Here is a 20,223-nt window from a genome sequence, read left to right as displayed (position 1 = left end):
AATACCAGGTGCTGTAAGCTTTTTGGACATTTTTCACTTAGTATATAATAATTTTGCCAAAAAATATAGTCAATGCCCGATCTCTGAATCTTAGCAGGTTTGGGCCTGGTTAGTACATGGATGGGAGACCGCATGGGAATACCAGGTGCTGTAAGCTTTTTGGAAATTTTTCACTTAGTATATAATAATTTTGCCAAAAAATAGAGTCAATGCCCGATCTCTTAATCTTAGCAGGTTTAGGTCTGGTTAGTACTTTGATGAGAGACTGCCTAGGAATACCAGGTGCTTTTAGCTTTCGGGTTTTCTTTCCTACTTATATAATGTACTGGTGATTAGATTGGTCGGTCTTTAAATAGCCCTCTCTTTGCAGCAGTCTTGGCTTACGGTCATACCAACCTGGCTATGCCCAACTCGTCTGATCTCGGAAGCTAAGCAGGTTTGGGCCTGGTTGGTACTTGGATGGGAGACCGCCTCGGAATACCAGGTGCTGTAAGCTTTTTGGACATTTTTCACTTAGTATATAATAAATTTTCCAAAAAATAGAGTCAATGCCCTGATCTCTGAATCTTAGCAGGTTTAGGTCTGGTTAGTACTTGGATGGGAGACCGCCTCGGAATACCAGGCGCTGTAAGCTTTTTGGACATTTTTCACTTAGTATATAATAATTTTACCAAAAAATATAGTCAATGCCCGACCTCTGAATATTAGCAGGTTCGGGCATGGTTTACTTCATGGATGGGAGACTGCCTGGGAATACCAGGTGCTTTAATCTTTTGGAAAATTTCACGAATTATATAATAATCTTTCATTAAAAAAAAAAAAAAAAAAAAAAAAGTCAATGCCCGATCTCTGAATCTTAGCAGGTTTAGGTCTGGTTAGTACTTTGATGAGAGAATGCCTAGGAATACCAGGTGCTTTAAGCTTTCGGATTTTCTTTCCTACTTATATAATGTACTGGTGATTAGATTGGTCGGTCTTTAAATAGCCCTCTCTTTGCAGCAGTCTTGGCTTACGGTCATACCAACCTGGCTATGCCCCATCTCGTCTGATCTCGGAAGCTAAGCAGGTTTGGGCCTGGTTGGTACTTGGATGGGAGACCGCCTGGGAATACCAGGTGCTTTAATCTTTTGGAAAATTTCACGAATTATATAATAATCTTTCATTAAAAAAAAAAAAAAAAAAAAAGTCAATTCCCGATCTCTGAATATTAGCAGGTTTAGGTCTGGTTAGTACTTTGATGAGAGAATGCCTAGGAATACCAGGTGCTTTAAGCTTTCTGGTTTTCTTTCCTACTTATATAATGTACTGTCGATTAGATTGGCTGGTCTTTAAATAGTCCTCTCTTTGCAGCAGTCTTCGCTTACGGCCATACCAACCTGGCTATGCCCGATTTCGTCTGATTTCGGAAGCTAAGCAGGTTTGGCCTCGTTAGTACTTGGATGGGAGACCGCCTGGGAATACCAGGTGCTGTAAGCTTTTTGGACATTTTTCACCTAGTATATAATAATTTTGCCAAATAATAGAGTCAATGCCCGATCTCTGAATATTAGCGGGTTTGGGCCTGGTTAGTACATGGATGGGAGACTGCCTGGGAATACCAGACGCTTTAATCTTTTGGAAAATTTCACGAATTATATAATAATCTTCCATAAAAAACAAAATAAAAAACGAAAGAGTCAATGCCCGATCTCTGAATCTTAGCAGGTTTAGGTCTGGTTAGTACTTTGATGAGAGACTGCCTAGGAATACCAGGTGCTTTAAGCTTTTGGGTTTTCTTTCCTACTTATATAATGTACTGGCGATTAGATTGGCTGCTCTTTAAATAGCCCTCTCTTTGCAGCAGTCTTCGCTTACGGTCATACCAACCTGGCTATGCCCCATCTCGTCTGATCTCGGAAGCTAAGCAGGTTTGGGCCTGGTTAGTACTTGGATGGGAGACCGCCTGGGAATACCAGGTGCTGTAAGCTTTTTGGACATTTTTCACTTAGTATATAATAATTTTGTCAAATAATAGAGTCAATGCCCGATCTCTGAATCTTAGCAGGTTTGGGCCTGGTTAGTACATGGATGGGAGACTGCCTGGGAATACCAGGTGCTTTAATCTTTTGGAAAATTTCACGAATTATATAATAATCTTTCATTAAAAAAAAAAAAAAAAAAAAAAAAAAAGTCAATGCCCGATCTCTGAATCTTAGCAGGTTTAGGTCTGGTTAGTACTTTGATGAGAGACTGCCTAGGAATACCAGGTGCTTTAAGCTTTTGGGTTTTTTTTCCTACTTATATAATGTACTGGTGATTAGATTGGTCGGTCTTTAAATAGCCCTCTCTTTGCAGCAGTCTTGGCTTACGGCCATACCAACCTGGTGGCGCTAGTGAGGAATACAGGAAGTGAATTGGCAGTTTGAGCAGTTGGTGAGAGAGGCTCACCTTTTTTGATTTGTGTTTTGTTCATTATTTTTTGGGAAAAGCTTTATTTAGTTTTTTTGTTTGTTTTTTTTTTCTCCTCCCAGCAGCTCACGCTGTTTGGTGGGGGAGTTTTTTTTGGCTTTAATTTTCAAAATGGATAGATTACCGGCAACGACCACAGCAATGGCACGAGAAACACGGAGTGGAAATGAAATCGATCTTGAACAAAGACACAGAGATGGACATGAAAAAGAAACAAAGAAGGAAACCTGGAAAAGAGTTTACAAAAAGGAAGCAACAGTAACAGTGGACTTAATGGATTTGGATGATGTGAGAGCAGTGGATATTATAATGTCAGTGACAGAAAAAGTTGGAGAAGGGAAAATCTTGGCGGTTCGACCGAAACAAACAAGATGTTATGAGGTGACTTTGGAGACCGAGGAAGACATCGAGGAGCTGATGAATGGAATACTAATCAAAGGAAAAACCTGTGAGGTAACAAGACTTCAAAACAGAGATTTTGTTGTTTCTTTTATGCATCTCCCTGTTTACATGGACGATGAGGACATTTTAAAGAAATTGGAAGGATGGGGAGTTCTCCCCATCTCTAAAATAAAGAGACGGTTTTATCCTGGCACAAATATTGAAGATGGAACAAGATTTGTAAAAACAAGATTCCCCAGAGAAGTGATCTCACTCCCGTATAGCACCAAGTTTGTCACAGCAGAAGGACCACAGCACTTTCGGGTCATGCATAGCCAGCAGGTAAAGACATGTAGGTTGTGCATGAGCCCAGAGCATATGGTGAAAGACTGTCCGCAGTTTATATGTTACAAATGCAATGAGAGAGGACACATGGCGAGGGACTGCAGGGTGGTAAAATGCCCGGATTGCGAGGAGGTGCTAAGCAAGTGTGAATGCTGGATGGGAAACGAGGAAGAAGATGAAAAAGGTGTGAGTGGGCAGATGCATGACAATGAAAAGGAGCAAGAGGAAGGAACAACAACAACACAGATTAATGAAACCAACGAAAATAAGGACAAAGGAGAACAGAGAGAAGAAAGTTGCATACAGGATAAACAATCACAGCAAGGGGGTGAAGCGGAGATGCAAATTGCAGAGACCATTGAAATACTTTTAGACAAAATAGAACATCAAAGGATTGTAAATGAAGAACAGACTGTTGAAATGGGCAGTGAAGAGGAAAAGGAGGACAAAGCTGGGATACAAATGAAAAGAAGAAGATCGATCAAGGTAAAACCAAGTTTGGGCGGGGTAAGGAAAAAAGTAGTTAAAGAGGACTTGTTGAAAAATGTAAACCGATTTGAACTGTTAAAGGACATGGGGGAGATTGAATGATAAACGATGGTTTTTATGAATACTTTTTTCTGTCTTATGCTCATAAAGTTGGTAACTTTTAATGCAAGAGGACTTCAAGATGTAAGAAAGTTTGATAAAGTAAAAGAAATGTGTAAAAAAGAAGACATAATAATGCTACAAGAAACTAATTGGACAGATAGGTCTATAAATGAAATGAGGAAAAGGTGGAATGGTGAAATTCTGTATAATAATGGTGATGAAAGAAATGGTAGAGGTGTGGCAATTTTAATAAGGGAAAACAGTGGTGTAAGCTGTAAAGAAATATACAAAGATGAAATAGGGAAATGTTTGATAGTGGAAATGAGTTACGAAGAGAAGAACATATTACTGGTCAACATACATGCACCAACGAAAAAAGAAGAAAAGAGATCATTTTTTAACACTATCAAGACAATTGTGAGGAATTATAAATATATACTTATGATGGGGGATTTTAATACAGTTTTTAGCAGACAAGATATAGCGGAGGGTATGGGTTTCAAAAGCGATACGGGAAGGAAAGAGTTAAGATCACTAATGGAGGAAAACAATATAATGGATGTATGGAGGGTAAGGAATGAACACAAAAGAGAATACTCGAGAAGACAAATAGTAGGAAATTTCATTTATCAAACACGAATAGATATGGTTTTATGTACAAGGAATTTAGAATGTTTTATAGAGAAGTTAAGGTATGAAGAAACGAGGTTAAGTGATCATAAGCCTTTTTTTGTACATTTGGATTGGGATGTTGGGAAAAGAGGGCCAGGGGTATGGGTTTTAAATACAGACATTTTAAAGGATGAGGATTATGTGGCAACAATAAAAGATACAATAAAAAAAGAAAAAGAGAATGAAATGTATTTAGAGGACAAAAGGATCTGGTGGGAGAACTTGAAATTTTTAGTGAAAAAAATCACTATTAGTTATTGTGTGTTAAAACAGAAATGCAAAAAGAATAAAGAAAAGGAAATAAGAGAAAGACTGGAGAAGCAAGTAAATGATGAAACAGAAGATATTCAAAAAATAAAAGAAATACAAGAAGAGCTGAAAGAGATGGAAGAGAATAGATATAAGGGGGCAATGTTGAGGTGTAAAGCTAAATATCTGGTAGAAGGAGAAAAATGCACAAAGTTTTTTTTTGATCTTGAAAAAAGAAAAGGAAGAGTTGAAACTATAAAAGAAATACGAAAAGAAAATGGTGAAATGGTACATGAATGTGGGGAAATTTTAGAAGAGGTTAAAAACTATTTTGAAAAATTGTTTAATACGGAAGGAGTAAAGGAGAGAGAAAAAAGGGAATTAATGGAATTAATAAAAATTAAAGTGAGTAAAGAGGAGAAGGAAGAATGCGATCAGACAATAAGTAAAGAAGAAATAGAAAGTATAATAAATGAATTGAACAAAAAGAAAAGCCCAGGCATTGATGGTCTAGGAAGTGAGTTTTACCAAACTTTTAAAGACCTTTTAGTAGATATTTTAAGAGATGTTTATGATGAGATTTTTGAAAAAGGAGGAATGATGTTAAGAATGGGAATGGGATTGATGAAGGTAATATACAAGAAAAAGGGGGAAAAAAATGAATTAAAAAATTATAGACCTATCACAATGTTAAATACTGATTTAAAGATTTTAGCAAAACTTTTAGCGAATAGATTAAAACAGATAATGCCAAATATAATAACAACAAATCAGGCATATGGAGTAAAAGGGAAAGACATTTCGGATGTAACAATGAGTATAAAAGACACGATAAGGTACATGAGAGATAAAAGGAAAGGAGGTTATATCATTAACTTAGATTTTGAAAAAGCTTTTGACAGTGTGGAACACGAATATTTATTTGATATTTTAAAAAGTTTTGGGTTTGGGGAGATTTTTATTAAATGGATTCAAATTTTATACAAGGGAGCAATGACAACAATAAAATGTAATGGGTTTTGAAACAAAATGTTTTAGGATAACACGATCTATAAGACAAGGGTGTCCTTTATCAGCCCTGCTATATTCATTGGTGGCAGAACCGCTTGGACTAGCCATAAAGCAAGAAAGGGGAATTAAAGGAATAGAGATTGAACAAACAGGAAAAGAGAGTAAAATTTTTCAATATGCTGATGACACTACCATTTTTGCTAGAGAAGAAGAAAGTGTCAAACAAGTAATGGAAATAGTACAGAGATTTTGCAAGGGGTCAGGAGGAAAAATAAATGAAGAAAAAACTGCATATATGAGATTTGGGCAGACGACAGACTTAGCAGAGAATTTTAAATTCAAGGAAGTAAAAGAAATGAAGATTTTAGGAATTTTAATGGGTAAAGATGAAGATAAAGTTAGAGAAATCATGTGGGAAGAAATAGTGGGAAGCATTGAAAGAAGACTGAACTTTTGGAAATTGAGGGCACTAAATTTAAAAGGGAAGGTTTTAATCTTGAATGTTTTAATGACTTCAAAACTGTGGTATTTTTTATATATGACATCTATGCCGGTGTGGGTGGAAAGAGGGTTGAAAAGATGTTTTTTAGATTTTTTATGGGTAGGGAAACCAGCTAGAATTGCGTACAATACTTTAATAGGGATGGAGGGAAAAGGAGGTTTGGGTTTAATCGATGTTGAGCAAAGGAAGAATAGTCTGAGAGTCAAATTAGTCAAAAAGTATCTGGATGAGGGAAACAAAGCAGAATGGAAAACAACAATGGGGATTTTTTTAAACAAATGTGGGAATTTTAATCTGGGAGATAATGTGTTATGGATGAGAACACAAGAATGGATAACAGAGGGGTTGCCAATGTTTTATAAAGAAGTTTTAAGGGCTTGGAGGAATTTTTTAACTACCGTTCAATACAACGTACATGGAAGAGAAAACATCTTAAATCAGCCATTATTCCTAAACACCGGCATTTTAAACCAAGGGAAGGAAATATATTTTAAAGAATTGATGGAAGTTGGAATAGTCAAAGTAAGAGATGTTTTATATGAATATAAAGAAGGCTTTTTACCAATGCAGTATATAGTAGATGTGATGGAGGAAGCAAAGGAAGAATTTAATAAACAAGAACTTAAAACTAAGTATGAAATTATAAAAAATGCAATACCCAAAGAATGGATAGAAAAGGTTGAAACTATGGAAGGGGGGAAAGGAGAAAAGGATGTGTACGCAATACTGGGAGAGAAATTGTGGCTTTTAAAAGAATGTACAGTGAAAATGTTTTATGTTTTTTTCATTGACATGATTTTTAAGAAACCTGTTGCAAACAAATTTTGGCAGAAGACATTTGAAGGTTTAAAAGAAGAAGATATTTGGAAAAACATGAAAGGGGAGATAATTGAGGTCAAATTGGAAAATTCTGAGTATTATATCAGACAAAGGGTGCTGTTTACTGATGTTATACTTAAAAAAATTGGGATGGAACAAAGTGCCATATGCAAAGTATGCAATGAGGAAGAGGAAGATTTTTTACATGCGTTTCTACACTGTAAGGCACTGAAGGATTTCAATGAAAAATGCAAAACTATAATTGTAAACCTGGGAGGGGAGCAAGATCGAGAGGATACAGAATTGGATAGGATCATTATGTTAGGTTTTGATGAGAAGGAAAAAAACAAAAAGGTGATCAATCTGTTTGTAATGTTAATGAAAAAAGTCATCTGGGAAAGAAGAGGAATTGCAAAACAAGAAGAAATTATTATGGATGTGTGGGGTTTGTTTAAAAGACGTTGGAAAAGGTATATAGAATGTTTGTATTGTTATTTTAAACAGGAACAAAAAAATAAGGAATTTGATAAAGTGTTTACTTCAGAGGTTTACTCAATTTTAAAGAAGTTTGAAATAGCATTTCCAGGAACAGAATGATGTGGAAGAGAAATATCTATTTAATCACATGAATGTCTTTGTTTTTATTTTATTTTTTATTTTTTAATTGGAATGTAAATTTCTTTTCTTAGAAGAGATGTAATGTATTATATGTGTTTTTCAAGAAAATAATAAAAAAAAAAAAAAAAAAAAAAAAAAAAAATAAAATAAAAAAAAAACCTGGCTATGCCCCATCTCGTCTGATCTCGGAAGCTAAGCAGGTTTGGGCCTGGTTGGTACTTGGATGGGAGACCGCCTCGGAATACCAGGTGCTGTAAGCTTTTTGGACATTTTTCACTTAGTATATAATAATTTTGCCAAAAAATAGAGTCAAAGCCCTGATCTCTGAATCTTAGCAGGTTTAGGTCTGGTTAGTACTTGGATTGGAGACCGCCTGGGAATACCAGGTGCTGTAAGCTTTTTGGACATTTTTCACTTAGTATATAATAATTTTGCCAAAAAATATAGTCAATGCCCGACCTCTGAATATTAGCAGGTTCGGGCATGGTTTACTTCATGGATGGGAGACTGCCTGGGAATACCAGGTGCTTTAATCTTTTGGAAAATTTCACGAATTATATAATAATCTTTCATTAAAAAAAAAAAAAAAAAAAGAGTCAATGCCCGATCTCTGAATCTTAGCAGGTTTGGGCCTGGTTAGTACATGGATGGGAGACTGCCTGGGAATACCAGGTGCTTTAATCTTTTGGAAAATTTCACGAATTATATAATAATCTTTCATTAAAAAAAAAAAAAAAAAAAAGTCAATGCCCGATCTCTGAATCTTAGCAGGTTTAGGTCTGGTTAGTACTTTGATGAGAGACTGCCTAGGAATACCAGGTGCTTTAAGATTTTGGGTTTTCTTTCCTACTTATATAATGTACTGGTGATTAGATTGGTCGGTCTTTAAATAGCCCTCTCTTTGCAGCAGTCTTTGCTTACGTTCATACCAACCTGGCTATGCCCCATCTCGTCTGATCTCGGAAGCTAAGCAGGTTTGGGCCTGGTTGGTACTTGGATGGTAGACCGCCTCGGAATAACAGGTGCTGTAAGCTTTTTGGAAATTTTTCACTTAGTATATAATAATTTTGCCAAAAAATAGTCAATGCCCGATCTCTTAATCTTAGCAGGTTTAGGTCTGGTTAGTACTTTGATGAGAGACTGCCTAGGAATACCAGGTGCTTTTAGCTTTCGGGTTTTCTTTCCTACTTATATAATGTACTGGTGATTAGATTGGTCGGTCTTTAAATAGCCCTCTCTTTGCAGCAGTCTTGGCTTACGGTCATACCAACCTGGCTATGCCCAACTCGTCTGATCTCGGAAGCTAAGCAGGTTTGGGCCTGGTTGGTACTTGGATGGGAGACCGCCTCGGAATACCAGGTGCTGTAAGCTTTTTGGACATTTTTCACTTAGTATATAATAATTTTTCCAAAAAATAGAGTCAATGCCCTGATCTCTGAATCTTAGCAGGTTTAGGTCTGGTTAGTACTTGGATGGGAGACCGCCTCGGAATACCAGGCGCTGTAAGCTTTTTGGACATTTTTCACTTAGTATATAATAATTTTACCAAAAAATATAGTCAATGCCCGACCTCTGAATATTAGCAGGTTCGGGCATGGTTTACTTCATGGATGGGAGACTGCCTGGGAATACCAGGTGCTTTAATCTTTTGGAAAATTTCACGAATTATATAATAATCTTTCATTAAAAAAAAAAAAAAAAAAAAAAAGTCAATGCCCGATCTCTGAATCTTAGCAGGTTTAGGTCTGGTTAGTACTTTGATGAGAGAATGCCTAGGAATACCAGGTGCTTTAAGCTTTCGGGTTTTCTTTCCTACTTATATAATGTACTGGTGATTAGATTGGTTGGTCTTTAAATAGCCCTCTCTTTGCAGCAGTCTTGGCTTACGGTCATACCAACCTGGCTATGCCCCATCTCGTCTGATCTCGGAAGCTAAGCAGGTTTGGGCCTGGTTGGTACTTGGATGGGAGACCGCCTGGGAATACCAGGTGCTTTAATCTTTTGGAAAATTTCACGAATTATATAATAATCTTTCATTAAAAAAAAAAAAAAAAAAAAAGTCAATGCCCGATCTCTGAATATTAGCAGGTTTGGGCCTGGTTAGTACTTGGATGGGAGACCGCATGGGAATACCAGGTGCTGTAAACTTTTTGGACATTTTTCACTTAGTATATAATAATTTTGTCAAATAATAGAGTCAATGCCCGATCTCTGAATCTTAGCAGGTTTGGGCCTGGTTAGTACATGGATGGGAGACTGCCTGGGAATACCAGGTGCTTTAATCTTTTGGGTTTTCTTTCCTACCTATATAATGTACTGGTGATTAGATTGGTCGGTCTTTAAATAGCCCTCTCTTTGCAGCAGTCTTGGCTTACGGTCATACCAACCTGGCTATGCCCCATCTCGTCTGATCTTGGAAGCTAAGCAGGTTTGGGCCTGGTTGGTACTTGGATGGGAGACCGCATGGGAATACCAGGTGCTGTAAACTTTTTGGACATTTTTCACTTAGTATATAATAATTTTGTCAAATAATAGAGTCAATGCCCGATCTCTGAATCTTAGCAGGTTTGGGCCTGGTTAGTACATGGATGGGAGACTGCCTGGGATTACCAGGTGCTTTAAGCTTTTGGGTTTTCTTTCCTACCTATATAATGTACTGGTGATTAGATTGGTCGGTCTTTAAATAGCCCTCTCTTTGCAGCAGTCTTGGCTTACGGTCATACCAACCTGGCTATGCCCCATCTCGTCTGATCTTGGAAGCTAAGCAGGTTTGGGCCTGGTTGGTACTTGGATGGGAGACCGCCTCGGAATACCAGGTGCTGTAAGCTTTTTGGACATTTTTCACTTAGTATATAATAATTTTGCCAAAAAATAGAGTCAAAGCCCTGATCTCTGAATCTTAGCAGGTTTAGGTCTGGTTAGTACTTGGATTGGAGACCGCCTGGGAATACCAGGTGCTGTAAGCTTTTTGGACATTTTTCACTTAGTATATAATAATTTAGCCAAAAAATATAGTCAATGCCCGACCTCTGAATATTAGCAGGTTCGGGCATGGTTTACTTCATGGATGGGAGACTGCCTGGGAATACCAGGTGCTTTAATCTTTTGGAAAATTTCACTAATTATATAATAATCTTTCATTAAAAAAAAAAAAAAAGAGTCAATGCCCGATCTCTGAATCTTAGCAGGTTTAGGTCTGGTTAGTACTTTGATGAGAGACTGCCTAGGAATACCAGGTGCTTTAAGCTTTTGGGTTTTCTTTCCTACCTATATAATGTACTGGTGATTAGATTGGTCGGTCTTTAAATAGCCCTCTCTTTGCAGCAGTCTTGGCTTACGGTCATACCAACCTGGCTATGCCCCATCTCGTCTGATCTCGGAAGCTAAGCAGGTTTGGGCCTTGTTGGTACTTGGATGGGAGACCGCCTCGGAATAACAGGTGCTGTAAGCTTTTTGGACATTTTTCACTTAGTATTTAATCATTTTGCCAAAAAATATAGTCAATGCCCGACCTCTGAATATTAGCAGTTTCGGGCATGGTTTACTTCATGGATGGGAGACTGCCTGGGAATACCAGGTGCTTTAATCTTTTGGAAAATTTCACGAATTATATAATAATCTTTCATAAAAAAAAAAAAAAAAAAAGTCAATGCCCGATCTCTGAATCTTAGCAGGTTTAGGTCTGGTTAGTACTTTGATGAGAGACTGCCTAGGAATACCAGGTGCTTTAAGCTTTTGGGTTTTCTTTCCTACTTATATAATGTACTGGTGATTAGATTGGTCGGTCTTTAAATAGCCCTCTCTTTGCAGCAGTCTTGGCTTACGGTCATACCAACCTGGCTATGCCCCATCTCGTCTGATCTTGGAAGCTAAGCAGGTTTGGGCCTGGTTGGTACTTGGATGGGAGACCGCCTCGGAATACCAGGTGCTGTAAGCTTTTTGGACATTTTTCACTTAGTATATAATAATTTTGCCAAAAAATAGAGTCAAAGCCCTGATCTCTGAATCTTAGCAGGTTTAGGTCTGGTTAGTACTTGGATTGGAGACCGCCTGGGAATACCAGGTGCTGTAAGCTTTTTGGACATTTTTCACTTAGTATATAATAATTTTGCCAAAAAATATAGTCAATGCCCGACCTCTGAATATTAGCAGGTTCGGGCATGGTTTACTTCATGGATGGGAGACTGCCTGGGAATACCAGGTGCTTTAATCTTTTGGAAAATTTCACGAATTATATAATAATCTTTCATTAAAAAAAACAAACACAAAAAAAAAGTCAATGCCCGATCTCTGAATCTTAGCAGGTTTAGGTCTGGTTAGTACTTTGATGAGAGACTGCCTAGGAATACCAGGTGCTTTAAGCTTTTGGGTTTTCTTTCCTACTTATATAATGTACTGGTGATTAGATTGGTCGGTCTTTAAATAGCCCTCTCGTTGCAGCAGTCTTGGCTTACGGTCATACCAACCTGGCTATGCCCCATCTCGTCTGATCTCGGAAGCTAAGCAGGTTTGGGCCTGGTTGGTACTTGGATGGGAGACCGCCTCGGAATACCAGGTGCTGTAAGCTTTTTGGATATTTCACTTAGTATATAATAATTTTGCCAAAAAATAGAGTCAATGCCCTGATCTCTGAATCTTAGCAGGTTTAGGTCTGGTTAGTACTTGGATTGGAGACCGCCTGGGAATACCAGGTGCTGTAAGCTTTTTGGACATTTTTCACTTAGTATAGAATAATTTTGCCAAAAAATATAGTCAATGCCCGACCTCTGAATATTAGCAGGTTCGGGCATGGTTTACTTCATGGATGGGAGACTGCCTGGGAATACCAGGTGCTTTAATCTTTTGGAAAATTTCACGAATTATATAATAATCTTTCATTAAAAAAAACAAACACAAAAAAAAAAGTCAATGCCCGATCTCTGAATCTTAGCAGGTTTAGGTCTGGTTAGTACTTTAATGAGAGACTGCCTAGGAATACCAGGTGCTTTAAGCTTTTGGGTTTTCTTTCCTACTTATATAGTGTACTGGTGATTAGATTGGTCGGTCTTTAAATAGCCCTCTCTTTGCAGCAGTCTTGGCTTACGGCCATACCAACCTGGCTATGCCCCATCTCGTCTGATCTCGGAAGCTAAGCAGGTTTGGGCCTGGTTAGTACTTGGATGGGAGACCGCATGGGAATACCAGGTGCTGTAAACTTTTTGGACATTTTTCACTTAGTATATAATAATTTTGTCAAATAATAGAGTCAATGCCCGATCTCTGAATCTTAGCAGGTTTGGGCCTGGTTAGTACATGGATGGGAGACTGCCTGGGAATACCAGGTGCTTTAATCTTTTGGGTTTTCTTTCCTACCTATATAATGTACTGGTGATTAGATTGGTCGGTCTTTAAATAGCCCTCTCTTTGCAGCAGTCTTGGCTTACGGTCATACCAACCTGGCTATGCCCCATCTCGTCTGATCTCGGAAGCTAAGCAGGTTTGGGCCTGGTTAGTACTTGGATGGGAGACCGCATGGGAATACCAGGTGCTGTAAACTTTTTGGACATTTTTCACTTAGTATATAATAATTTTGTCAAATAATAGAGTCAATGCCGATCTCTGAATCTTAGCAGGTTTGGGCCTGGTTAGTACATGGATGGGAGACTGCCTGGGAATACCAGGTGCTTTAATCTTTTCGGTTTTCTTTCCTACCTATATAATGTACTGGTGATTAGATTGGTCGGTCTTTAAATAGCCCTCTCTTTGCAGCAGTCTTGGCTTACGGTCATACCAACCTGGCTATGCCCCATCTCGTCTGATCTTGGAAGCTAAGCAGGTTTGGGCCTGGTTGGTACTTGGATGGGAGACCGCCTCGGAATACCAGGTGCTGTAAGCTTTTTGGACATTTTTCACTTAGTATATAATAATTTTGCCAAAAAATAGAGTCAAAGCCCTGATCTCTGAATCTTAGCAGGTTTAGGTCTGGTTAGTACTTGGATTGGAGACCTCCTGGGAATACAAGGTGCTGTAAGCTTTTTGGACATTTTTCACTTAGTATATAATAATTTAGCCAAAAAATATAGTCAATGCCCGACCTCTGAATATTAGCAGGTTCGGGCATGGTTTACTTCATGGATGGGAGACTGCCTGGGAATACCAGGTGCTTTAATCTTTTGGAAAATTTCACTAATTATATAATAATCTTTCATTAAAAAAAAAAAAAAAAGAGTCAATGCCCGATCTCTGAATCTTAGCAGGTTTAGGTCTGGTTAGTACTTTGATGAGAGACTGCCTAGGAATACCAGGTGCTTTAAGCTTTTGGGTTTTCTTTCCTACCTATATAATGTACTGGTGATTAGATTGGTCGGTCTTTAAATAGCCCTCTCTTTGCAGCAGTCTTGGCTTACGGTCATACCAACCTGGCTATGCCCCATCTCGTCTGATCTCGGAAGCTAAGCAGGTTTGGGCCTTGTTGGTACTTGGATGGGAGACCGCCTCGGAATAACAGGTGCTGTAAGCTTTTTGGACATTTTTCACTTAGTATATAATCATTTTGCCAAAAAATATAGTCAATGCCGACCTCTGAATATTAGCAGTTTCGGGCATGGTTTACTTCATGGATGGGAGACTGCCTGGGAATACCAGGTGCTTTAATCTTTTGGAAAATTTCACGAATTATATAATAATCTTTCATTAAAAAAAACAAACACAAAAAAAAAGTCAATGCCCGATCTCTGAATCTTAGCAGGTTTAGGTCTGGTTAGTACTTTGATGAGAGACTGCCTAGGAATACCAGGTGCTTTAAGCTTTTGGGTTTTCTTTCCTACTTATATAATGTACTGGTGATTAGATTGGTCGGTCTTTAAATAGCCCTCTCTTTGCAGCAGTCTTGGCTTATGGTCATACCAACCTGGCTATGCCCCATCTCGTCTGATCTTGGAAGCTAAGCAGGTTTGGGCCTGGTTGGTACTTGGATGGGAGACCGCCTCGGAATACCAGGTGCTGTAAGCTTTTTGGATATTTCACTTAGTATATAAAAATTTTGCCAAAAAATAGAGTCAATGCCCTGATCTCTGAATCTTAGCAGGTTTAGGTCTGGTTAGTACTTGGATTGGAGACCGCCTGGGAATACCAGGTGCTGTAAGCTTTTTGGACATTTTTCACTTAGTATATAATAATTTTGCCAAAAAATATAGTCAATGCCCGACCTCTGAATATTAGCAGGTTCGGGCATGGTTTACTTCATGGATGGGAGACTGCCTGGGAATACCAGGTGCTTTAATCTTTTGGAAAATTTCACGAATTATATAATAATCTTTCATTAAAAAAAACAAACACAAAAAAAAGTCAATGCCCGATCTCTGAATCTTAGCAGGTTTAGGTCTGGTTAGTACTTTGATGAGAGACTGCCTAGGAATACCAGGTGCTTTAAGCTTTTGGGTTTTCTTTCCTACTTATATAATGTACTGGTGATTAGATTGGTCGGTCTTTAAATAGCCCTCTCTTTGCAGCAGTCTTGGCTTATGGTCATACCAACCTGGCTATGCCCCATCTCGTCTGATCTCGGAAGCTAAGCAGGTTTGGGCCTGGTTGGTACTTGGATGGGAGACCGCCTCGGAATACCAGGTGCTGTAAGCTTTTTGGATATTTCACTTAGTATATAATAATTTTGCCAAAAAATAGAGTCAATGCCCTGATCTCTGAATCTTAGCAGGTTTAGGTCTGGTTAGTACTTGGATTGGAGACCGCCTGGGAATACCAGGTGCTGTAAGCTTTTTGGACATTTTTCACTTAGTATAGAATAATTTTGCCAAAAAATATAGTCAATGCCCGACCTCTGAATATTAGCAGGTTCGGGCATGGTTTACTTCATGGATGGGAGACTGCCTGGGAATACCAGGTGCTTTAATCTTTTGGAAAATTTCACGAATTATATAATAATCTTTCATTAAAAAAAACAAACACAAAAAAAAAAGTCAATGCCCGATCTCTGAATCTTAGCAGGTTTAGGTCTGGTTAGTACTTTAATGAGAGACTGCCTAGGAATACCAGGTGCTTTAAGCTTTTGGGTTTTCTTTCCTACTTATATAGTGTACTGGTGATTAGATTGGTCGGTCTTTAAATAGCCCTCTCTTTGCAGCAGTCTTGGCTTACGGCCATACCAACCTGGCTATGCCCCATCTCGTCTGATCTCGGAAGCTAAGCAGGTTTGGGCCTGGTTAGTACTTGGATGGGAGACCGCATGGGAATACCAGGTGCTGTAAACTTTTTGGACATTTTTCACTTAGTATATAATAATTTTGTCAAATAATAGAGTCAATGCCCGATCTCTGAATCTTAGCAGGTTCGGGCATGGTTTACTTCATGGATGGGAGACTGCCTGGGAATACCAGGTGCTTTAATCTTTTGGAAAATTTCACTAATTATATAATAATCTTTCATTAAAAAAAAAAAAAAAAAGAGTCAATGCCCGATCTCTGAATCTTAGCAGGTTTAGGTCTGGTTAGTACTTTGATGAGAGACTGCCTAGGAATACCAGGTGCTTTAAGCTTTTGGGTTTTCTTTCCTACCTATATAATGTACTGGTGATTAGATTGGTCGGTCTTTAAATAGCCCTCTCTTTGCAGCAGTCTTGGCTTACGGTCATACCAACCTGGCTATGCCCCATCTCGTCTGATCTCGGAAGCTAAGCAGGTTTGGGCCTTGTTGGTACTTGGATGGGAGACCGCCTCGGAATAACAGGTGCTGTAAGCTTATTGGACATTTTTCACTTAGTATATAATCATTTTGCCAAAAAATATAGTCAATGCCCGACCTCTGAATATTAGCAGTTTCGGGCATGGTTTACTTCATGGATGGGAGACTGCCTGGGAATACCAGGTGCTTTAATCTTTTGGAAAATTTCACGAATTATATAATAATCTTTCATTAAAAAAAACAAACACAAAAAAAAAGTCAATGCCCGATCTCTGAATCTTAGCAGGTTTAGGTCTGGTTAGTACTTTGATGAGAGACTGCCTAGGAATACCAGGTGCTTTAAGCTTTTGGGTTTTCTTTCCTACTTATATAATGTACTGGTGATTAGATTGGTCGGTCTTTAAATAGCCCTCTCTTTGCAGCAGTCTTGGCTTACGGTCATACCAACCTGGCTATGCCCCATCTCGTCTGATCTCGGAAGCTAAGCAGGTTTGGGCCTGGTTGGTACTTGGATGGGAGACCGCCTCGGAATACCAGGTGCTGTAATCTTTTTGGATATTTCACTTAGTATATAATAATTTTGCCAAAAAAAAGAGTCAATGCCCTGATCTCTGAATCTTAGCAGGTTTAGGTCTGGTTAGTACTTGGATTGGAGACTGCCTGGGAATACCAGGTGCTGTAAGCTTTTTGGACATTTTTCACTTAGTATAGAATAATTTTGCCAAAAAATATAGTCAATGCCCGACCTCTGAATATTAGCAGGTTCGGGCATGGTTTACTTCATGGATGGGAGACTGCCTGGGAATACCAGGTGCTTTAATCTTTTGGAAAATTTCACGAATTATATAATAATCTTTCATTAAAAAAAACAAACACAAAAAAAAAAGTCAATGCCCGATCTCTGAATCTTAGCAGGTTTAGGTCTGGTTAGTACTTTAATGAGAGACTGCCTAGGAATACCAGGTGCTTTAAGCTTTTGGGTTTTCTTTCCTACTTATATAGTGTACTGGTGATTAGATTGGTCGGTCTTTAAATAGCCCTCTCTTTGCAGCAGTCTTGGCTTACGGCCATACCAACCTGGCTATGCCCCATCTCGTCTGATCTCGGAAGCTAAGCAGGTTTGGGCCTGGTTAGTACTTGGATGGGAGACCGCATGGGAATACCAGGTGCTGTAAACTTTTTGGACATTTTTCACTTAGTATATAATAATTTTGTCAAATAATAGAGTCAATGCCCGATCTCTGAATCTTAGCAGGTTTGGGCCTGGTTAGTACATGGATGGGAGACTGCCTGGGAATACCAGGTGCTTTAATCTTTTGGGTTTTCTTTCCTACCTATATAATGTACTGGTGATTAGATTGGTCGGTCTTTAAATAGCCCTCTCTTTGCAGCAGTCTTGGCTTACGGTCATACCAACCTGGCTATGCCCCATCTCGTCTGATCTTGGAAGCTAAGCAGGTTTGGGCCTGGTTGGTACTTGGATGGGAGACCGCATGGGAATACCAGGTGCTGTAAACTTTTTGGACATTTTTCACTTAGTATATAATAATTTTGTCAAATAATAGAGTCAATGCCCGATCTCTGAATCTTAGCAGGTTTGGGCCTGGTTAGTACATGGATGGGAGACTGCCTGGGATTACCAGGTGCTTTAATCTATTGGGTTTTCTTTCCTACCTATATAATGTACTGGTGATTAGATTGGTCGGTCTTTAAATAGCCCTCTCTTTGCAGCAGTCTTGGCTTACGGTCATACCAACCTGGCTATGCCCCATCTCGTCTGATCTTGGAAGCTAAGCAGGTTTGGGCCTGGTTGGTACTTGGATGGGAGACCGCCTCGGAATACCAGGTGCTGTAAGCTTTTTGGACATTTTTCACTTAGTATATAATAATTTTGCCAAAAAATAGAGTCAAAGCCCTGATCTCTGAATCTTAGCAGGTTTAGGTCTGGTTAGTACTTGGATTGGAGACCGCCTGGGAATACCAGGTGCTGTAAGCTTTTTGGACATTTTTCACTTAGTATATAATAATTTAGCCAAAAAATATAGTCAATGCCCGACCTCTGAATATTAGCAGGTTCGGGCATGGTTTACTTCATGGATGGGAGACTGCCTGGGAATACCAGGTGCTTTAATCTTTTGGAAAATTTCACTAATTATATAATAATCTTTCATTAAAAAAAAAAAAAAAAAGAGTCAATGCCCGATCTCTGAATCTTAGCAGGTTTAGGTCTGGTTAGTACTTTGATGAGAGACTGCCTAGGAATACCAGGTGCTTTAAGCTTTTGGGTTTTCTTTCCTACCTATATAATGTACTGGTGATTAGATTGGTCGGTCTTTAAATAGCCCTCTCTTTGCAGCAGTCTTGGCTTACGGTCATACCAACCTGGCTATGCCCCATCTCGTCTGATCTCGGAAGCTAAGCAGGTTTGGGCCTTGTTGGTACTTGGATGGGAGACCGCCTCGGAATAACAGGTGCTGTAAGCTTTTTGGACATTTTTCACTTAGTATTTAATCATTTTGCCAAAAAATATAGTCAATGCCCGACCTCTGAATATTAGCAGTTTCGGGCATGGTTTACTTCATGGATGGGAGACTGCCTGGGAATACCAGGTGCTTTAATCTTTTGGAAAATTTCACGAATTATATAATAATCTTTCATAAAAAAAAAAAAAAAAAAGTCAATGCCCGATCTCTGAATCTTAGCAGGTTTAGGTCTGGTTAGTACTTTGATGAGAGACTGCCTAGGAATACCAGGTGCTTTAAGCTTTTGGGTTTTCTTTCCTACTTATATAATGTACTGGTGATTAGATTGGTCGGTCTTTAAATAGCCCTCTCTTTGCAGCAGTCTTGGCTTACGGTCATACCAACCTGGCTATGCCCCATCTCGTCTGATCTTGGAAGCTAAGCAGGTTTGGGCCTGGTTGGTACTTGGATGGGAGACCGCCTCGGAATACCAGGTGCTGTAAGCTTTTTGGACATTTTTCACTTAGTATATAATAATTTTGCCAAAAAATAGAGTCAAAGCCCTGATCTCTGAATCTTAGCAGGTTTAGGTCTGGTTAGTACTTGGATTGGAGACCGCCTGGGAATACCAGGTGCTGTAAGCTTTTTGGACATTTTTCACTTAGTATATAATAATTTTGCCAAAAAATATAGTCAATGCCCGACCTCTGAATATTAGCAGGTTCGGGCATGGTTTACTTCATGGATGGGAGACTGCCTGGGAATACCAGGTGCTTTAATCTTTTGGAAAATTTCACGAATTATATAATAATCTTTCATTAAAAAAAACAAACACAAAAAAAAAGTCAATGCCCGATCTCTGAATCTTAGCAGGTTTAGGTCTGGTTAGTACTTTGATGAGAGACTGCCTAGGAATACCAGGTGCTTTAAGCTTTTGGGTTTTCTTTCCTACTTATATAATGTACTGGTGATTAGATTGGTCGGTCTTTAAATAGCCCTCTCGTTGCAGCAGTCTTGGCTTACGGTCATACCAACCTGGCTATGCCCCATCTCGTCTGATCTCGGAAGCTAAGCAGGTTTGGGCCTGGTTGGTACTTGGATGGGAGACCGCCTCGGAATACCAGGTGCTGTAAGCTTTTTGGATATTTCACTTAGTATATAATAATTTTGCCAAAAAATAGAGTCAATGCCCTGATCTCTGAATCTTAGCAGGTTTAGGTCTGGTTAGTACTTGGATTGGAGACCGCCTGGGAATACCAGGTGCTGTAAGCTTTTTGGACATTTTTCACTTAGTATAGAATAATTTTGCCAAAAAATATAGTCAATGCCCGACCTCTGAATATTAGCAGGTTCGGGCATGGTTTACTTCATGGATGGGAGACTGCCTGGGAATACCAGGTGCTTTAATCTTTTGGAAAATTTCACGAATTATATAATAATCTTTCATTA

At 38.8% G+C, this 20,223-nt stretch overlaps 17 non-coding genes and 10 pseudogenes across 17 annotated transcripts; all 27 read left to right on the top strand.

The window, feature by feature from the left end:
- The first annotated feature begins 378 nt into the window (after nucleotides 1-378).
- LOC128006928 (uncharacterized) lies at nucleotides 379-496 on the top strand (annotated as a pseudogene).
- A 511-nt stretch (nucleotides 497-1,007) lies between these two features.
- Nucleotides 1,008-1,126, top strand: LOC128006685 (uncharacterized; annotated as a pseudogene).
- A 232-nt stretch (nucleotides 1,127-1,358) lies between these two features.
- LOC128006593 (uncharacterized) lies at nucleotides 1,359-1,476 on the top strand (annotated as a pseudogene).
- Nucleotides 1,477-1,848: 372 nt separating this feature from the next.
- On the top strand, nucleotides 1,849-1,967 carry LOC128003445 (5S ribosomal RNA). Its single transcript, XR_008176169.1, has one exon. It is a non-coding gene; the product is annotated as a 5S ribosomal RNA (ribosomal RNA).
- Nucleotides 1,968-8,551: 6,584 nt separating this feature from the next.
- On the top strand, nucleotides 8,552-8,670 carry LOC128007117 (uncharacterized; annotated as a pseudogene).
- Nucleotides 8,671-8,889: 219 nt separating this feature from the next.
- Nucleotides 8,890-9,007, top strand: LOC128006927 (uncharacterized; annotated as a pseudogene).
- A 510-nt stretch (nucleotides 9,008-9,517) lies between these two features.
- Nucleotides 9,518-9,636, top strand: LOC128006684 (uncharacterized; annotated as a pseudogene).
- A 369-nt stretch (nucleotides 9,637-10,005) lies between these two features.
- LOC128006253 (5S ribosomal RNA) lies at nucleotides 10,006-10,124 on the top strand. The gene has a single exon (XR_008178882.1). It is a non-coding gene; the product is annotated as a 5S ribosomal RNA (ribosomal RNA).
- A 221-nt stretch (nucleotides 10,125-10,345) lies between these two features.
- Nucleotides 10,346-10,464, top strand: LOC128005912 (5S ribosomal RNA). The gene has a single exon (XR_008178552.1). It is a non-coding gene; the product is annotated as a 5S ribosomal RNA (ribosomal RNA).
- A 504-nt stretch (nucleotides 10,465-10,968) lies between these two features.
- LOC128007010 (uncharacterized) lies at nucleotides 10,969-11,087 on the top strand (annotated as a pseudogene).
- A 367-nt stretch (nucleotides 11,088-11,454) lies between these two features.
- LOC128005911 (5S ribosomal RNA) lies at nucleotides 11,455-11,573 on the top strand. Its single transcript, XR_008178551.1, has one exon. It is a non-coding gene; the product is annotated as a 5S ribosomal RNA (ribosomal RNA).
- Nucleotides 11,574-12,084: 511 nt separating this feature from the next.
- On the top strand, nucleotides 12,085-12,203 carry LOC128006006 (5S ribosomal RNA). Its single transcript, XR_008178640.1, has one exon. It is a non-coding gene; the product is annotated as a 5S ribosomal RNA (ribosomal RNA).
- Nucleotides 12,204-12,713: 510 nt separating this feature from the next.
- On the top strand, nucleotides 12,714-12,832 carry LOC128004890 (5S ribosomal RNA). Its single transcript, XR_008177564.1, has one exon. It is a non-coding gene; the product is annotated as a 5S ribosomal RNA (ribosomal RNA).
- A 221-nt stretch (nucleotides 12,833-13,053) lies between these two features.
- LOC128005270 (5S ribosomal RNA) lies at nucleotides 13,054-13,172 on the top strand. The gene has a single exon (XR_008177927.1). It is a non-coding gene; the product is annotated as a 5S ribosomal RNA (ribosomal RNA).
- Nucleotides 13,173-13,392: 220 nt separating this feature from the next.
- LOC128005910 (5S ribosomal RNA) lies at nucleotides 13,393-13,511 on the top strand. The gene has a single exon (XR_008178550.1). It is a non-coding gene; the product is annotated as a 5S ribosomal RNA (ribosomal RNA).
- Nucleotides 13,512-14,016: 505 nt separating this feature from the next.
- Nucleotides 14,017-14,135, top strand: LOC128007009 (uncharacterized; annotated as a pseudogene).
- A 372-nt stretch (nucleotides 14,136-14,507) lies between these two features.
- Nucleotides 14,508-14,626, top strand: LOC128006385 (5S ribosomal RNA). Its single transcript, XR_008179004.1, has one exon. It is a non-coding gene; the product is annotated as a 5S ribosomal RNA (ribosomal RNA).
- Nucleotides 14,627-15,134: 508 nt separating this feature from the next.
- Nucleotides 15,135-15,253, top strand: LOC128006389 (5S ribosomal RNA). The gene has a single exon (XR_008179008.1). It is a non-coding gene; the product is annotated as a 5S ribosomal RNA (ribosomal RNA).
- Nucleotides 15,254-15,763: 510 nt separating this feature from the next.
- Nucleotides 15,764-15,882, top strand: LOC128004889 (5S ribosomal RNA). The gene has a single exon (XR_008177563.1). It is a non-coding gene; the product is annotated as a 5S ribosomal RNA (ribosomal RNA).
- Nucleotides 15,883-16,250: 368 nt separating this feature from the next.
- Nucleotides 16,251-16,369, top strand: LOC128007008 (uncharacterized; annotated as a pseudogene).
- Nucleotides 16,370-16,742: 373 nt separating this feature from the next.
- Nucleotides 16,743-16,861, top strand: LOC128006481 (5S ribosomal RNA). The gene has a single exon (XR_008179097.1). It is a non-coding gene; the product is annotated as a 5S ribosomal RNA (ribosomal RNA).
- Nucleotides 16,862-17,371: 510 nt separating this feature from the next.
- On the top strand, nucleotides 17,372-17,490 carry LOC128004888 (5S ribosomal RNA). Its single transcript, XR_008177562.1, has one exon. It is a non-coding gene; the product is annotated as a 5S ribosomal RNA (ribosomal RNA).
- Nucleotides 17,491-17,711: 221 nt separating this feature from the next.
- Nucleotides 17,712-17,830, top strand: LOC128006252 (5S ribosomal RNA). Its single transcript, XR_008178881.1, has one exon. It is a non-coding gene; the product is annotated as a 5S ribosomal RNA (ribosomal RNA).
- Nucleotides 17,831-18,051: 221 nt separating this feature from the next.
- On the top strand, nucleotides 18,052-18,170 carry LOC128005909 (5S ribosomal RNA). The gene has a single exon (XR_008178549.1). It is a non-coding gene; the product is annotated as a 5S ribosomal RNA (ribosomal RNA).
- A 506-nt stretch (nucleotides 18,171-18,676) lies between these two features.
- On the top strand, nucleotides 18,677-18,795 carry LOC128007007 (uncharacterized; annotated as a pseudogene).
- A 366-nt stretch (nucleotides 18,796-19,161) lies between these two features.
- On the top strand, nucleotides 19,162-19,280 carry LOC128005908 (5S ribosomal RNA). The gene has a single exon (XR_008178548.1). It is a non-coding gene; the product is annotated as a 5S ribosomal RNA (ribosomal RNA).
- A 511-nt stretch (nucleotides 19,281-19,791) lies between these two features.
- Nucleotides 19,792-19,910, top strand: LOC128006005 (5S ribosomal RNA). The gene has a single exon (XR_008178639.1). It is a non-coding gene; the product is annotated as a 5S ribosomal RNA (ribosomal RNA).
- Nucleotides 19,911-20,223: the final 313 nt, after the last annotated feature.

Source organism: Carassius gibelio, chromosome B22 (genome assembly GCF_023724105.1).
Source record: "Carassius gibelio isolate Cgi1373 ecotype wild population from Czech Republic chromosome B22, carGib1.2-hapl.c, whole genome shotgun sequence".
NCBI lineage: Eukaryota > Metazoa > Chordata > Actinopteri > Cypriniformes > Cyprinidae > Carassius > Carassius gibelio.
Note: the sequence above shows the minus strand (reverse complement) of the source record. Positions and strands in the feature narration are given on the sequence as shown.